Source organism: Anser brachyrhynchus (genome assembly GCF_964034855.1).
Source record: "Anser brachyrhynchus genome assembly, chromosome: 1".
In the NCBI taxonomy this organism is placed as follows: domain Eukaryota; kingdom Metazoa; phylum Chordata; class Aves; order Anseriformes; family Anatidae; genus Anser; species Anser brachyrhynchus.
The window spans coordinates 123,097,042-123,103,313 of NC_137694.1; positions in this window are offsets into that span (position 1 = coordinate 123,097,042).

Here is a 6,272-nt window from a genome sequence, read left to right on the forward strand (position 1 = left end):
GGTTGCCACTACCTCATCTGGTTATATGTCCAGGAAGCAGTCAAGCAAGCCACTTGTAATTACACACCCCAGAGTACTAGTAAATATATCCACCTGTTCGCAGTTTCCCATACCAAAATCTTCACCTAAGTCAATAGTCCCGGTGTTCTCACTTTACACTCCTGGGGATAAAAACATGACATTTAACAAAGCTGGGCTGAATTCTGCAGGCATGAAAATAAGATAAACTTTCCTTTGTGAAGAGAGCTTGTTTTCTAAAAACAACAAACTTCATTTACTGTTTAGCCTTGGGGAAAGAACTCAGACAAAAAAAAAAAAAAATGAAGACAAGGCAGTAGCTTATGTTCTTATGTTCCATTGAAAATGCTGTAATGAAGCAGAATGGTTTACATCTCTGGTGAAAGATGTTGAAATGAGAAGGATGCTTTGTAAGGGATGAAGTAGGAGTAACTTAAACCAGACATAAAGGAAAATACAGTCCTTCAGAGGATTGTCCATTACTGGTTAAACTGTAGCCATTACTGGGAATTTTGAACAGATGATGTTTAGACTAAGATATTTAGAGTAAATAGATATACCTTTACATTGAAAGTGAATATTTCTGTATTTCTCATCTTACAAGACAGAAGGGAGCAAGTAAAGGGAAAAAAGAATACTTACTAATTTCTGTTCAACAGAACCTAGGTAATATTTGTCTTTTTTATTTTATTATTGTTATTAATATATTTTTTTAATCAATCCTACAGCATCAAGAGATACTGAGATTAGTGCCTGTTTTAGGAATTAGTACATATAGACTATCCTGAAGTCCTGTTGACGTGTCTAGTGACAGGTTAGCAAACTAGTTATTAGTTATTCACCATAAGGTTATAGTCACACCTTCCTGTACTGAGGGTATAGGGTCAAACTACAGGTCTCTTAGATTGAGACTAACCTGGGATTTAATGTTTGGTTTTGAGTCCAATAAGCAGAGACTTGAAATGAAGGTGGTGTTCTCACTCACATATGTGGATAAGGTTTTCGCGTAAAATTAGATACCTGAACACAGCTGTTTTGAGATAATGTTGGAAATAATTGTTTAATATATTTAGTGAATGAAAACAAAATTAGAAACCACTGAATTGTCATTGTTTACCTTGTTCCCTGACTTCTTTCCTTCTCCTGGAAAAGATAAGTTCCTTGTCATGGAGCTAAGTAATTGGGTTCACCACTCACCTCACTAGCTTACTTGTGTACATCTAGGAGGAGACTGTAGGCCTGCAAAAGGTGAGTGTAGATATAACCTGAAGGTAACTAACCCCTGTAGAAAAGAAAGTCATGCTCCCTGGACAGGAACAGGCACATTCCAGCATGTGCCCAGTCCAGACAGTCAAAGAACTAAACACCAGCAACATGTCATGTGGTGCCCCAGCATACTAATATAAACAAAGCCTCTAGAAACCTCAAGTGAACCTATCATTTGGGTGAGTGTTTCTCCAAATTCCTTCACAGTCTTCATACAGATAAAATGACATTCACCTCTGAGGTCAATGTGTGACAGATAAATTCTTCAAGAGAATACTTGCATCTTTAGCATTTCTAGTGACAGCTTTCAATGCCTTAGCTAGAGCATGAGAGGACTGGTACTTCTAAATGCTGGTAAAGCTTTTGCTTATTTCCCTCCAGCTGCACAAAATGCATGATCAGATGCACTTTGACGTGACCAAAATGATCCTAGCATCTAAAGACTATATTTAAAGAGGTGTTATACTGTGAACCTTCTAACTTTTACTGGATTAAGAATGTTTTTTACTTTTGACAGTATAGAAAATCACAGAAGAGAGAAACTGTTTTTACTGGCGGTACTTAACAGAATTGAATGAATTTTGGCTTGTAAGTACCATATATATTATATATATAATATCACAAAAATATAATTCTTATGAGCCATTGGAAATCATTTGGACCTGAATTTTCTCCTTTTTACAGGAACAGTTTATTTTGACTCATCATCAACTTTCACATTAAAAGAATTACACACACACAAAAAAAAATAATTAGTAAAAAAAAAAAATCTCGAATTTCACAAACAGTTTTGTCAAGAACAGCTGGCATTATTTGGCAATAACAACAACAATAGCAAAAATGTTCCATTCATCTTCATTAATGAATTATTTGCCCTTCAGCTGCCGAAGTTTTCCGCATGTGTTAGTTCAGCTGTTGTCAAATATTCTTTACTGCCATGTAAATATGCAGTATTGAGCAAATAAAGGTAATCTGATTGTACGGTGTAGCTGTCCCATAAAGGTTAAAAGAATAAAAAATGTGAGAATTCAGAAGTTTTTATATCAATTTTGTGAAGGCAAAGATTGCAGGTTGTATCTATTCTGCTTTTCCAGTCTTCTGTTTCCAGTTAGTCAGTGGCTATGATATGAAGACAAAACAGCTTTGGAGTTTTTATATGCTAATAAGGTCAGAAGGCTCCTCTTAGGTATATCAGTATACTGCAGGCTTAAACAGTAGCTCACTTTATAGACCCAGTGTTGCAGCAGTTAGAACTGTCAACATTTTTAGTTGGTACAATCAGGAGGTGTTTTTTTGCTTTTGTTTCTTTGTTACACTTTCTTCCCGTCTTTTCTGCCACAAGAATCTCACAAATTTTCTGGAGTTGCGCACAAAATTTTCTGTGTTTTGGCAGCCATTTTTTATGTTCTTTCTTTTGTAAATTCTTATCAAGTGACATCATGGTCTCCTTTTGATTTTGAGTGCTGTTCTTGGCATGATGATGAACAAAAAGGAATGCAGAGATGCATGTTCCCTGGGGAAGGTTGCTTACAACATGCTCCCCAGCATCTCACTGAGTCCCAGAGGATCTTCTCAGTTACCACCAAAAGCTGGAATACTTCTCTCCTTCTTCTTCTCCTGACCATTGTAAAATGATCATTCCTCCTGCCCCATGCAGCTTCTATAGGAATTGGTTATGTGACTCTTGAATACTCTGGAGAATGTGCTGAGGAACCAGAATACTTTCAGGCACCTCAGTGCCTGGTTTAATGATGTTTATGATGTTTTGGACAGTGGGTATCTTGTTGCTACCCAGTTACACTGAAATTTCTCTTATCTGAAGCCAGACTAAAGTTAAATGCAAGCAGCATAATTTATTCACAACATTAAAAACAGATAGTAGAGTTCTATACTTATAAGATTTATAAGTATATAAACTTATAAAAGGTGAAAATGTGTTATCTAATTCCATTGAGAATTAAGTTAACTGGAAATGGCCCTCTCCTTTTTAAGGTAATTTACATGTTAGCCACACAAGGTACTGTATCTTTGCATATAGCTTACACCCTTTTGGCACCTTCTATAGAACATCTCTCCATGGTGGAGCTTTTATAGATGGATCTAATCTTTCTCCTCAAAATGCATTTATTTTCACCATGGTGGAGATACCATCATAAGAAGTCATCATACTTCTTAATTAAAAAAAAATAAAATAAAACAGAGGTGTTGTTTTGCTTTGATAATATCTGTATTTCCCCATTATACTATCTTGGGTTTCTCCTGCATTTCACTCCCTGTTACAGTGGGAGAGAAAAGCCACCTCTCCTCCTCCCTCTTTGGTCAGCATTTTTCAGTGTGAAGAGTCTCAAGATTCAGTATTCAGGGTGAAACCCTGAATCATGTAGTTCACAAAAAGTGGCACAAAAATATAAATGAGAGAACTCATTACTGGCTTTTGACTGAGATGAGACATGGCAGTAATTAACCGGTTCAGGGAGTTTCAGATTGAGGAAAGCTGGCTAGTCCTTTTCCTTCAAGCCCACTGGAAGTATCTCTTCAAACATTTATGTAGATAGAATTTCAGTGACTAATTGGACACACAGTTATACTGAGACCATAATAATTATGACAGTCCATAAAGCTTCACACTCAAAATAGTACATTTTGGAGATTCAGTAAGTCAAATAACCAAGTAACAGTTTCTGAGGTAGACTGAGGTAAAAGTGAGATGATTACGATGAAAATGATTCTGCAATATCCTCCTTTAAAAAAAAAAAAAAAAAAAAAAGAAGAATAGGCCCAATGATTAAACAATGTAAGCTTCTGCTTTGAAAACAGCGGTGTCAATAGTCTTTACATTTTGGGATGCCTGGTGGATACCCACTCCATGCTGAAGACTAATATAAATAACACTGAATACATATGCAGAGTTGGCAGAGGATGAATCAGGGAAACTGAGGAATGAAAGGGGAGGATGTGTTTCCCTAGGTGTGTGTTAGGATCAGTGTGATTCTACTGTGGATGAAGTCACAGTATGCTGTGTGACACAAAGCTACAGAGTATACAACATTGTCAGCAAGGCCCAATGTTCATGTCTTAGTTCAAATTATACTCTGGTGGGTGTTTTGTTTTGGCACATGTGGAGAGGTGGACAGTTCTACAATTATATTCCTAGTTTCTACTCAATTGTTATTTATTTATTTATTTATTTATTTATTTATTTATTTACTAGTGAAAGAGAACTTGTCCTCTCTGTGCTGCAGCTGTTACAAGAGAGCTTGCAGTTGTCACACAACCTCTGTTTCCACCCTCCTAGTTCCTGGGCAATAGTTTATCCAGGAAAAAGATTCACACTTAGTCATTGAACAGCATTTGTCAGTAAAGTCTAGTGAACACAAGAGAAACAACACAGCTTTTTCAAAATGTTTGCGACCTCTGTTTTCCTCTCTAGCAGTACTGATGATACCTGTTTGTTGCCTTTATTTCCTACTGGCCAGCTCCAGAGTTGTTTGACAGATTTTTTTTTTCCTCTCCTCAACTCTTTTATCAATAAAATACTTCTTGTGAAGAGCAGTGGACTGGCAGAATCACCCATTAGGAAGAAATATGCACATATTTATGTTCTGTGTGTAGATACACTTGCACAGTTATTAAGGGCTCCTGGTCCACCAACCACAAGCTCTTAACATCCAAAGGACATCAGAGAAGAGGCAAGCGTTATGTCACGCCTACCAGTGGGGAATGGAAATTTATCAGAAAAGGAACAGAGAGGTGCACAGACTGATTCTTGGAGAGAAAAGCTTCAAGAGTGTGAGCTGTAAGTACAGCTGGCTGTGGAGATACTGATAAGGAGAATAAGGAAATAAAATGAGATGGCCAGTATTCAGATATTAGTGGCTTGATGGGTTACAGTTAAAAAGATTTATTTCAGTCAGACAGATTCTGATTAATAATCCCCACACAGTGTAACTCGGTGTTATAGCTGCCCCAGAGAGTGCTCAAAGAGAGTGCATGCCGCATGCATGTGACTTCCAGCAAGCACAGATAAGCTCTCTGTAGCATTGTTAAGGAAGAAACTCACACTGTCGTGAAGACCAGAACTAGGACTGTGAATCACTTGTGTCTCACTTCAAACTTATATCATTTTCAACTTTTTTTTTTTTTTTAAAGACTTACTTGCTACTTGTCCCAGGGGTGAATAATTTCTCTGAAATGAAAGCGTTGTAAAGAAAAGACTTTCCATTTGAAAGAGAAAGATATTCTTAATAAAGAGGAAAATGTAGGTGTTTTTAATACAGTCTGCTGTGTTAAATCATGTGGAAGGAAAAACAACAACAACAACAACAAAAACCTGTAAGCCCAATTGTAAATATTATACTCTAGAAAAGAAATCTAAATCTAAACTTAAAGTAATATACTCTTTAATGCACTATATTCCATGCTATTTTTGATGCCTACTTGGGGAAGACAACCAAAAAGGAAATCTGCTTTTAGCTTGCAGTTTATGTGCTGTGTTCCAGGTGATTACTTTTTCAGGGCATGAAGCATTCGTGTTTATTATGCAACCTCAAGCTTCAGCATGCATATCGTATCAAGTGTTGCATCTGCTGATTCAGCAGTGTTGAGAGATGCTGTACGGAACACTCTTATGTTGTCAGGCTGAAATTAAAAGGCAACTTTTAAAAATAAACCTTGATGAGATATAACTAAAAACTGTGATAACGATATCAGACAAAAAGAAAGTTGTCACATTCCTGTCATTAAATGCACATAAAAATATGCTTAAAAACTTCAGGTACATCTGATTTGTTACCTGATGTCAACAAAGATTTATCATTAACCCTGTTGATTCAAGGCGGAAATTTTACTCATATAAACAGATATCCTGTATTCTACAACATGTCTCTGAGTCTCTGAGGTGCAAATAGAAGCTCAGGAGTGAATTTTAAAATGGTAAGAAAGATAACTTGCAATAGTACTCTTGTGTGGTCACAAATGAGCAGGACTGG